The sequence below is a fragment of the Terrapene carolina genome, unplaced genomic scaffold (assembly GCF_002925995.2).
Source record: "Terrapene carolina triunguis isolate 2854851 unplaced genomic scaffold, T_m_triunguis-2.0 Scaffold35098, whole genome shotgun sequence".
Taxonomy (NCBI): domain Eukaryota; kingdom Metazoa; phylum Chordata; order Testudines; family Emydidae; genus Terrapene; species Terrapene triunguis.
In genome coordinates this window covers 14,422,856-14,434,188 of record NW_020699449.1, presented here as the reverse complement: position 1 = coordinate 14,434,188, position 11,333 = coordinate 14,422,856, and the positions used below count along the sequence as shown (strand labels likewise).

At 47.2% G+C, this 11,333-nt stretch overlaps 1 pseudogene; it reads left to right on the top strand.

Moving 5' to 3' along the window:
- The first annotated feature begins 11,215 nt into the window (after positions 1 to 11,215).
- Positions 11,216 to 11,333, top strand: part of LOC115271533 — an 11,362-nt pseudogene continuing 11,244 nt past the window's right edge.

Sequence of the window (11,333 nt, the reverse complement as noted above, 5' to 3'; positions counted from 1 at the left end):
GTCTCTACCCTGAAGTTAATCTCTCCTGGACCTGTGCAGTTTCTTCAGGTCTAAGACAGCCCAGATTCCTCCTGATCTTTTTCTTACTATGGAGAATGTGGAGCAGAGCCCACAGCACCTTTCCTGTCCAGGGACAGGTTCTAGCACTGCTAGCAAAGGGGCTAAGTTACGTGTGAGTAGTAAGTTGGGTTTTGTGAGAACTGAAGTATTTTATGGCAGCGAGGAACTGACTAGATCGCTTGCCAGTTCATTATCAGACTTCTTAATGTTTGAGTTTTTTAAAGTTGGAGGGGTAGGCTTCAGTTAGGCTGGACTTATAGTTACTTTGCAAAGTTGTCAAAGCATCCAGGTGATTCTGGCCCGTATTATTTTTGTAACGTGTGTGTGTGTGTGTGTGTGTGAGAGAGATGGGCAATTTGAAGACATGCTTTCCTAACATATTTTTGTCCATAAATATTGCAAACATGTGGGTCATCTTTCATATTAAAAGTGAATTGTTTTCAATCCTATGTCATTCATATGTTAATGGCCAGGTCTCAAAAGTATACATTTGTATTGCAGTGGCATCCATTTGGCCTATATTTATAGTGTGTGTGTGGGGGGGGGAACCCTCTTTAGACAGATTGGGATGTTTTTCCCCAAGAAAAGCCTTTCGAAAACAAAGCTGCATCAAGTGGAAAAAAACAAAAAACCTAGTCCCTGCCAATTACAGTTTTCCTGGAACGCATTGAGGCAGAATGTTCTGAGTTGAGAACTGCCTCTTTTCTTCAGACATTTTTAAAAAGTATATTTCCAATGTTATGAAGAGGCATACTCTCAGAAAAAGGGAAAAGGCATTTATATGGAAGTCTATAACACATTAAAGAATTATCTGTAACGTGGATGAAAACTGTTTGCTCTTCTCATCACCTTGTAAATTTAAGAACCACAAATCAACAAATAATATAAAAGGAAGTTAAACTCTTTAACCAGTCTGGAAGGGGATCAGAGCGTCATTGAGAATGTCTAAGAATTTCCTTGTTTGCTCCCTCTGAAATGTGAGCCAAAAGTGAAGGCATCCTTTACTACTCACCTTGCCTTTGGTATCAAGAATTGTCTCCATCAAAATATTTTGTTAATATTTGTTAGTATTGATCTTTAATGAGTTACATAGAAAAATACACAAATATAGTGGGCAAAATATACTCATTACTTTGAGGAAATTCACTTTATACAGTGAAATTCTTGAATAAGTAATTATATCTAAATTAAAGATAACAATATATGTGAAATATGTAGCAGTTCACAGGCAAAGCTGTAAGGTTGCAGGTCTCAACAGTGTCCTGTGCTTGTTGTGTGCCTCCAGAATGGGAGAGTTTAATTCTCAACACTCAAATGTTACTAAATGAGGAAATGTGGCAGCACATTCTCTGTACAAGAGTCATAGAAAGGTAGGGCTGCAAGGGAACTCGAGAAGGCATCTAGTCTAAACCCATATGCTGAGGTAGGACCAAGTAAACCTAGACAATCACTGACAAATATTTAACTTATTCTTAAAAACCTCCAATGATGCGGATTCCACAACCTCCCTTGGAAGTCTATTCCAGAGCTTAACTACCGTTATAGGAAAAACTTTCTAAATAGTATTTAACCTAAATCTCCCTAGCTGCAGATTAAGCCAATTACTTCTTGTCCTACCTTCAGAGGACAAGGAGCACAACTGATCAAAATCCTCTTTATAACAGCCCTTAAGGTATTTGAAGACTGTTATCAGGTCCCCCAGAGTCTGAGTTTGCAAAACAGTAGGGCACGATACAGTAAATATCTGTTTTTACAGTTGGTCAAAATAAATGTCTTTGATCAACTGGTAAACCTGCAGTACGGCTAAGAATGGGGATTTTATTTTTGTATTTCTTCAATGGGTGTAAGGCATCCAAGGGCTCAGGTAAAGTGCACTATGTATAAATAGCTACCCAAATAAATTACAGACAAATATACCATCCAAGTTCAGGCCTTCTTCTTCCATAAACAAACGTGGCACCAAGATTCAGCTTTGGAAAAAGGAGAATCTTTGAATTTGAGCCATCTGTTTTCACACATGGGAACATATTTTAAAGGATTTAATAACATAGCAAATAAGAGGTTGCATCAATTATTTATTTAACACAAAACATTTGAGGTGTTTGATTTTTGCACAACTTTTGATAAAAATACAGTCTATTCTATAGAGGTTCTTATGGCACAATCATCACTGTAGTATCAGAACACTTCCAGTAGGGCATCAGAAAACATGGGCTACATATCTGCTATGTGGTGGTTGTTCTCTCACCCTCTCCACAGGGGGGGAGACATGTGTGCTGAAGTGTCTTGTTTTTGTAGGGGTTTAGGTTGTTTGCTTGTTTTTTTTAAATATACATGTTGCTATGTATTTATATAAAGCATAAAGGGCTCTTCCATGGCTTATTGCTCCATTACAAACACTGGAATATCTCTCTGTTTATAATCAAAAGCTCTCATGCCTGCAAGTGCCTAAAAATAAAACTAAACCAATATTCAACTTTGAGTGTTGTATGATAAGCAACTTTTACTCTTGATCTTTTAACAGATAAAATACCTTTCCAGAGATAAATTTATCTAGGCATTTAGTCCTCACTGTAGTTATCTGAGCAGTTCATAAGCATTAAGGGGTTTTATCTTCCCCATGCCCCTGGGAAGTAGAGAAGTAGCATCCCTATATTACAGATGAGGAACTGAGACACAGGGTAAGTTATGTGACTTGCCCAAAATCATACAAGGAATCTGTGGTTGAGCCAGGAATTGAAACCAGGCGTTTGGGACCCTTCCTACACTATGGCAGTAATTAATCATAGAAATCAGAAACAGGTCATCCCGCTCACACAGGAAAGACTATGGCAGCAGATCACAGGAGCCAGGAAACTTTGTCCTCATGGAGTTTCCCAGTGATTTTGCCCTCAAGTGGGAGGGCTCTTGGAGTATGCGGAAAGGGCACAGCTTCTCAAGCTGGTGATCCTGGTGACTCCCAGAGAAAAGGTGTCCTAGACCAGTCAGTCCCATGCACCAGCTTCATTGCTCCCCTCTCTTTTTGCACCATGCCTGCAAGGAGCTGCTTGACATTGCCTGTTTCTCCACCATGAAGAGAGGTCCTATGGGAGATAATGGTGCTTCAAACAACATCAACTCCCAGTCTCCTAGGACATCTGTAGGGCCTGCAAGGGGCAATGCCATGGAAAGTGGCCAGTCCCTGCCTTCAAATACTTCTTGCACCCTCCCCACGCCCCGCCAAAAAAATCCTACAGAGCTCTGATCCTGTGCAGTTCCAGCTTCCACAGGATCTGAAGGAGAGTTTGTGGCTCCCTGGCAGGAACTGCTGAATCAGAATGCTCTCTATTCATGGACGAGAAGTGGATAATGCAATCCCAGAGAAACGACTAGTCTTTCCTCTTCCAGTGCAATAACACAGTCACTCTTTGCCACCAGTAACTTCAAAAGAGATTCACTGAACTAGAGTAACACGTTGCATCTCTCATTAAAAAACTAATCAGAATAATATATTAACTAACTACTGAGGCTATGTCTATACTACAAATTGCTTCAGTATAATTTATGTCGCTCAGGGGCATGAATAATACACATCTCTGAGGGATGTAAGTTATATCTACCTAAGCACCTCTGTGGATAGTGCTACGTCGGCAGGAAAGCTTCTCCTGTCAACATAGCTACTGCCTCTCATGAAGGCAGGAGTTATTAAACCAATGGCTTAGAGTGTCTTCACCAGAAGCACTACAGTGGCGCAGCTACATCAGTGTACCTGTGCCGCTGCAGCTGCTGTAGCATTGACATAGCCTGAGTCATTTTACAGTGGAGGCAAGACGTGTCAGATCAGCTGGTGAAACTACAGCACCAAGTTTTAGTCAAAAAAACTGAATAGGAGAGATGGGGTTGAGAATCAGGGCAAGGTCCCCGAAGACACTCAGGTCTGTGGGGGAGGGTGTAAGAGAGAAATGTGGAATAGAAAAGGATAAAAACACATTTTTTTAAATGACACCTCAGAGGCAATAGGAATCCCCACACAGTGATGGAAAAAAATAGAACGGCAGGATTTATTTTATTGCCATGGCATGCGGGCACATCACAGATAAAACAGACGTCGTGTAAGTCAGGCTTGAGAAGAGGCAGAAGACGACATAGTGTCTCAAGAGAGCAAACCAAAGACTATCAGCAAACATGCCTCAGCTGATCTAGTGTTGAGCAGAGAAGTGATGAGGTATCGGTGTAATGAGAGATTTTGCTTTTAGCTGTTTTGAAAAACCGTACAGCACCTTGATAGAGACCGTCAGAGAAAAACTGGGGGGGGGGGGGGGGAAAGGGGAGGGTAGGGTTAAATATAAAAATTTCACCTCTCCCCATTAATATCCAATGGTCCGATTTAGTTGGGGATTGGTCCTGCTTTGAGCAGGGGGATGGACTAGATGACCTCCTGAGGTCCCTTCTAACCCTGATATTCTATGATGATTCTATGATATAACTAAGGTGGTGACAGTATCAGGACACTTTGATTTGCATAAAACAGCAGTTAGTTTTAAGATTAAGGCTTTAGATAAATAGTAATTAGTGATCATTTAAAGTTAGAAATCCATAATGGTGGACGCAATAATCCTCTATAAAAGACACAGGGTTAGGGTATGGAAAGTTCCAGCAATTCATAGGGAGGAGCTTTGCTATCTAAAAATAGGTCAAGGGGAGGAGCTCTACCCAAGATGGCATCAGAGGGAGGAGCTTAGCTATCTAAAAATAGGTATACATAATAGGCAGGATCTAGAAATATGCTAATTACAGGAAGCTGATTGGCTGAGCCAGGCTAATAAATTATGTTAATGAGCTGACCTTGCAAGAGCAACCAGTATATGAGACCAATAGCGAGCAGGCTTAGTTGGAGGGGGACGGGGTGTGTGTGAAGATCAGAAGCCCCCAAGAAGCAGTATCTTAAGAAGATTCTGGAAAGCAGCTACCTCCAGAAGCAGCAGTAGAATCTTCTCAAGAGCAAAAGCTTTCAAACACAGTAGCTATGGAAGCCTCTAAGGCAGCAGAAACCAAGGCTTCTGAGACCACCTGCGGAAGATGGTAGTAACAGTTCCAACCATCACTGCAGCCCAAATGGCAACCTGACAGCATCTCCTTCCTTTTGTGACAGAGCAGAAAGACCTTTATAGACATATCAGAGGGCTGTAAGAAAAGTAGAAGTAAGTTGTGATTTTGTCTCTAGTAAAAAGGAATGATTGGGGGTGCCTGTCAATAAAGCTGGATGCCTGTGTCTGAGTGAGATCCACCCCACCCACCCTGTGACCGGCTGATCACTGCTCACAGGATGTTAGTGCTAAGCAAATGATTTCATTAAATCTCTAACATTGTAATAGTCTCTTTTATGTGCGTGTAAAGGTCATGCATACTATATCATATCAAATAACAGCATCGGATTATAACATTAACACTAAGGCCTTTGTATGCAGGATCTCTACATGGCTATTAGTGTAACTGCTATATGGTCTGTGTATCCTGTATATTCTGTTTTTGTATTTTATTTTGGTTTGCCGCTTTATTATAGGACTCTTTAAATGTAATTCTATTGTGTTTAACATATTCTTTCTTGCTTTATTAGATACATTGTAACTTCACCTCTACCCTGATATAACGCAACCCGATATAACACGAATTCGGATATAACACGGTAAAGCAGTGCTCCGGGGGGACGGGGCTGAGCACTCCGGCGGATCAAAGCAAGTTCGATATAACGTGGTTTCACCTATAACACGGTAAGATTTTTTTGGCTCCCGAGGACAGCATTATACTGGGGTAGAGGTGTACTTATTTCTTCTAAATAAATATTATTTTGTTTCCAAAGAATTACTGCTTGTGTGTCCATCCTTGAGCAGAAGGCTGTATCGGTGTCCTTCCAAGGGTTAGCAAGATAAGCTTGCTCTGGGGAGCTCTCTGCGGGTCGGAGACAAGCCCTGTAGTAACACCCTGGCAATTCCTCTACAGTGGACCACTATCTTATTGCCCCTTTGCATAAAGCAAATTGCATAGTCTTAGGCAAACCATCATTGGAGTGCCTGAGATCTAAATCTTGGGGTAACAGCTGAATCTCAAACTACATAGGGGAATGGTTCGTGGAGCCCTTTCAGCAGAGGCAGATTAAAATGTATTGGGGCCCTGGGCACAAAGAACTTTTAGGCCCCCCCAGGCCTCTCGCCATGGAACCTCGCCCCCTGCTCCTCCTCTCTCCCCGAGGCCCCACTCCTGGCCAGGCCAGAAGTCGGAGACTGGCCACGGTAAGAGCCACCGAGGGAGCCGGGGCTGCTGTGGGGAGCCCTAGACCTTCCATCCGCCCTGGGACACAAGCCAGGGGCCGTTCTCAGGTCCCCCAGCTTCCCACCCGGGGCAGGTGGAGGGTCTGGGACTCTCCACAGCAGCCCAGGATCCTTGGGCATCTCTGACTGTGGTCCGGCTCCAGCTTCTAGCCTGGCCAGGGCCCCAGGGGGAAGAGGAGGAGCAGGGGGCAGGATCACAGTTCAGGCACCAGTGCCCCCCCTTCTATCAAGGTTCTGGCCTCCTGCAGGGCCCCCCCCAAATTGGCTGGGGCCCCGGGCACCCGTGCATTAGTCCACCACCCCCTTTCGGACAGTCCACAACACACAGTCCCTGGACACACAAATAAATCAGTGGGGAAGGAAGGAGAATAAAGAGATTGGAAGTGGGGGAGCCCAGGGTAACCCATGAAATGAGGGAGCATGAGAACCCCTGCGACAGATCTTCATAGATTAAGGGTGCGTGAACTATAGTGCCAAAACAAGAGAGTCTGGCTTTGCTCTGTATATATCAAAAAGGAGCAACAAAGGCAGATTCATCGTGCTCCTTTAGCATTACATATATCAGACTCTCCCTTCCACCTTTTTACCAGATCTTTGGAGGACACAAATGGAGTCTCAGTAACCCCTCCAACCATAGTTGAAGATGGAGGGACAGCTGTAGCTCATAGCCTCCTGTGACAACTCTGTCCAGGTCCTACAGAGATCTTGACAAGGTCCTCCACCAGAGAGAAGAACATTGAGGACTTGCTTTTTCTTCTGCTTGTTCTGTTTCATTAGAAATATCTTTGAAAAGAAAGCAACCCAAACATTTTTGAACTTCTCTGTATAAACCCTAAAGAGCCAATAAAAGGCAACACCCACTTTTTTGTGTGTAGCAGCGCTATTTATAGCACACCTCTGGCACTGAACCAGAAGCAAGTGAGAGACCAATGCAGCACCTGGAACGAGGGTGGGAAGGACTGCAATGGCATGGAACATGAGTGTGGTGCGATGACAAGGGTGAAGATGGAAGCCTGCATGGAGGAAGAATGGGAGCACCCATATGAGGATGTGACTGAAGGTGCAATCCTCAAACTGGCAGGGCACTACAGTCTGCAATAGGTGAATCTTCTCATTGGCTTTTCCCTCCTGTGCTCCCAGTGAGGCTAGCTGTAATAGTTGCCATTCACATCCCTTATAGTGCTGTATTAGGATCACAAGTTCACAGACTCATGGGAAAGAGAAAGGCCGTAGTGCTAACTTCTACCAAGCGTCCTGAGGCTAAGACAATTAACCCCAAAGCAGCTATACAAATGCTACATGGCAGGAAGCTAGAGGAGAATAAATATTATCACAAGAATACTTCAACTACAAGTGGGAAAAAGGATTAGGTTTTTGACAGAATTGCTTGACCACACTTTGGTTCGTTATGAAATATATTCAAGAGACTAAATGTCAGTTTGGTTTATTGCTAAAAGCCAATACTAATATAGTACTGGAAAAAGGTCCAATATGATACCAATCTCTGGGAAGCCATCTCATGCAGGATTGTCACATTCACCTTATGCAGAAGGTGTGCTCCCAAATTTACACCCCCTAATACCATCTTTGTATACCCTACCAGTTTACAAGTAAAGGAAGCTATGTACATCATCTGAAACTAGATATAAACACTCAGCTTTCTACCTTGGTCTTCTGGTATCATGGTGCATCCCTTATCTCTTTGTTCTGAATACATGCAGTCCAGGTACTAAGGAGCATGAAGGCACCTCCTGGTTTTGTCCCATGACAGAACATTCATGTATTTGTCCTTTTCCTTTGGGATATTCCAGTATTAGCCTGTGAGAGTAACTCCCTACTTCTTGCTATGTCCCAATCCTGACAGTTTTCCTATCTACTTAAGCCAAAACTTACATCAGCTAATGCATGGTGTTTTGGGAAACTTGACATGGGTGGAAAGAATTGTGGGGAGAGAATAATACATTCAGTTAACATAACTTCCCAACCCTTATATAATACTATGCCTAGCATATGTATTGGCTAACAAGATTCTAGACATGAAGTGGCTGACAACCTGCCAGTGTACCAGCTATACCATCAGCACTGCGGTCATAATTATTGAGGGTCAGTAATACAGGAGGGAAAAAAGACTTTTAAATGATTCTGGGGAAAACATTGGCTCTGTTCCTTGAAGACATCCAGAATGCTGCTGACAGAATCATCCCCCTTTTCCCATCTCATAAGTCAGGCGTGGGCAAACTTTCTGGCCTGAGGGCCACATCTGGGTGGGGAAATTGCATGCAGGATCATGAATGTAGGTCTGGGGCAAGGGGTTGGGGTGCGGAAGGGAGTGCGGAGTGTGTGGGGGGGTGCGGTGCTCAGGAAGGGGCTCAGGGCAAAGGGTTGGGGCACAGGAGGGGTGCAGGGTGTACGAGGAGGCTCAGAGCAGGGGGTTGGGGTGCAGGAGGGGGCTCAGGGCAGAAGGTAGGGGTGCAGGAGGGGTGCAGCAGGGGGTTGGGGTGCAGGTTCCGGCACGGCGCTGCTTACCTGGAGCGACTCCAGGGTGGCAGCGGCGTGCGCTGAGGTCAGAGCAGGCTCCTTGCCTGCCCTGGCCCTGTGCCGCTCCCAGAAGCAGCGAGCACCACATCCCTGCGGCCGCTGCGGGAGGGAGGAGGCAGAGGGCTCCATGTGCTGCCCTTACCTGTGAGTACCTCCCCCAAAGCTCCCATTGCCCAGGAACGGGGAACCGCAGCCAATGGGAGCTTCAGGGGAGGTACCCAAAGGCCACGGCAAAGTGTGGAGCCCTCTGCCCTCTCCTCCCCCAGGGGCTGCAGAGACCTGGTGCCAGCCGCTTCCGCGAGTGGAGCGGGGCCCGCGCCACCACAGGGGTAGCAGTCCTGTTGGCCAGACTCAAAACCCTGACAGGCAGGATCTGGCCCACGGGCCGTAGTTTACCCACTCCTGTCATAAGTCAATGACGGTGAAAGACACCAATAGCAGCAATTTCAGGCTCCAGGCATCAGCTCCACACAACAGTGAAATGGCCAGTTGCAGAATGAGCTGTGCTGAGAACAAGTAAGCAGCACACAAAGGCCAGCCTCATGTAAACCAGCACAACTGGATGTTACACTCTTACTACTGGGGCTGCAATGGGGGTGTGAGGGGTCCTCCCCAGGATCTGCCAACTAAGCATCAAGATGAGATACCACTCACAGATGTTCAGAGTATGATCAAGTGGGCTTTTCTTGGGCTTCATACCTTGGCTTCCCTTTAGTTTGGATACTCCATAAGCAGGGCCAGACTAAAGGCACAGGCATGTGACCCTGGTTCCTAGAGTTATGTGATTATCGGAATCTCAGCTTTCATTTAACAAAAAGGAAAGTTTCTAGTCCTCATGGATGCAAAAAAAAGTATGAAAACACACCCAACGCGGAAATAATTGCCTGAGTCTGCCAACAGCCTTCATCCGAGGGAGTCATTGGAGTCTGAGGGGAAGGGCACCCTGCTGCTGCTCTCACCACTGCCACTGGTCCATGAGGGGAAGGGAGGGCCTCCTGGTCTCTCTAGGTAGTCAGGAAGGAAATGGAAACATCCCCAAACCCCCTAGAGCAGAGGGCCCCCCATGCAGAACACTGGCTGCCAGCCTTGCACTATGGGATCAGAGAGATGGCCCTCACTGAAGCAATACCCATTTGTGGCAAGAAAGAGAGCCACCCCCTACAGCAGACTGTGGAGTTGTTGGTAATATGCTCATCCCTCTCCTTCAGGCTGTGAGCAGCAGGGAGATAGATATCAGTGTCATTGTCTTTAGCCGTGGTATTAACAATCTGCAGAGATGCACAGGGCAGTTCCCTCTCAAAGCGATCATTCCAGGCTCTTCAGACTTGTGCAAATATTGCACCATCAGTTAGGATGGGATCATTCCCCTCCCCGTCGGGACTCTTGGTCCTGGCTCTCTGCAGATGGGGTCAGTCCCCTCCTCTGATGCTATAGGTCTGGACAGATTCAGGCAGTGTCGCTGCATTGGTCATTCTGGGGTCAGTCCACTCTCTTGGGGACACTGGTCCAGGCTCTCTGCAGACAAAAGCACCATTGCTATGTCAGTCACTATGGGGTCAGTCCCACTTCCTTGGGGTATCACTGCATGCTCTCCGCAGACTCAGGCAGCGTCACTGTATCGGTCACTCTGGGCTAACTCCCCATTACTGGGGCAGTCTGTGAAGGCTCTCAGCAGACTCAGGCAGCATTGCTCTGTTGGTCACTTTTGCAGGCTCAGGCTGTGTTGCTGTACCAGTCGCTCTAGGGTCAGCCTCCCTGGGGCTATGGGGCAAGGCTCTCTGCAGGCGTAGGCAGCGTCGCTGTATAGGTTACTCAGGGGTCAGTAGTCTATGGGGGCTATTGGTGCAGGCTCTTAGCAAGCTCAGGCAGCGTGGCTGCATCAGCACTGTGGGGCCAGCCCCAGTGCTACGGGTCCAGGATCTCTGCAGACTCGGGCACGGTCGCTGAGAACGAGCGGTTCCCACCTCTCCCCCCAGGACAATCCCGCCCGGCCCGCCCGCGCTCCCCGGGCAACGCTCGGAACAGCCAGTCTCGCGCCACACGCCCGGACCCGCCCCCGTTCCCGCCCCTCCGCTCCGCGCGCCACGTGCCGCGGTGACGTCGGAAGCCCCACGGACTCATGGGACATGTAGTTTTTTGGCGGTTCGGCGCAGCCCAGGCTCCGTCCCCGCGCCGAGGGAAGCGCCTCGCCAGCAGCGCGCGGGGCCAGGGGAAGCGCGGAGCTCGCGCCAGTGACGCGCGCGTTCAGCAGCCCTCCCCTACGCCGGAAGTGCCGGCGCAATGGGCGGGGCCTCGGGGGCGTCCCTGGCGCGTGTTCCGGTCGCGGGGTTTCCTGGTTGGTGCTTCCTGGTGCAGGAGCCGGCAGCGAGTATGTGAGTGAGCGGGGCCGCCGGCGGGCAGGCAGCACCCAGCGTGGCGGGCCGGGCC